The following is a 982-nucleotide window of genomic DNA, read 5'->3' as shown; positions in this document are numbered from 1 at the left end:
TGTCTGCTAACAGACATTTTTTGATTAATGTCAAATTCGAACAGACTCTTGTTGACAGGTTTGAATAAAAAACTGTCAACTTTTGACATATATTTTCGTCTAATATCTTTTCAATTTATCACATGAACTGGCGTCAAACGAGTTTGACAGATGCTAGAATCTAATACTTGTCAAACTTCGCACATTTTATAAGATTTTCTTCGCTAAGTGTTAGAAAGGAGGGCGCTTTTGGCTAAAGATCTATTTTTTGGGGGAATATGCATAAGAATTTCTCAATTTTTAGGAGTGATTCTTTTCTGTCGCTTTATTCTAACAAATGTCAATTTTTGACACTTCCTATCTTCTGATTAGGGTTGATAAGAAGATTTTTTCATTTAAAATTTTCACAATGAAATCAATTTTCTCTCTGACATGTTTCGCTTACTGTCAAAGTTAGACAGATGCCAGTTGTGACTTGTGCGTAAAAACTGTCAAATTCTGAAACATTTTCAGGTAATACCTTTCAAGTTTGTCACATGAATCGGAGACATATGAGATAGGTGCCAGAGTCCAATACTTGCACAACTTTGCACATTTTGTGCATGTGTATAAAGTATATATAATATTGTAACGGAAATGGCCTGGGGTACTCACGTTTGGAATGGGGGGATTGAAATACCATGAATTTCGATCCCCCCATTCCAAACGTGAGTACCCTAGGCCATTTCCGTTACACTACCCCCCTTCTAAACCCTGATCGCCCCAATTAGGTAACTCCTGGATCATCGTTATATCTGGCCAAACGGTGAATGTGGACAACTTTAAATTTTACCTGAGGGCTCTTCTGGATCCGCGATGTGACATCGTTGAGTCTGGTGATTATCGCATAGGGTCCCTCCCAGGAGTTCTGAAGCTTTGGACAACGGCCTTTTGTCCGTCGGGGATTGAAAAACCAAACTCGTTCACCTTCGCTAAATCCGACTTGATTCGGTCTGGCGTCATA

This window comes from Dendroctonus ponderosae, unplaced genomic scaffold, assembly GCF_020466585.1.
Source record: "Dendroctonus ponderosae isolate FM_Combo_2020 unplaced genomic scaffold, Dpon_F_20191213v2 Dpon_F_20191213_1, whole genome shotgun sequence".
Taxonomy (NCBI): domain Eukaryota; kingdom Metazoa; phylum Arthropoda; class Insecta; order Coleoptera; family Curculionidae; genus Dendroctonus; species Dendroctonus ponderosae.
This window is presented reverse-complemented; position numbering follows the sequence as displayed.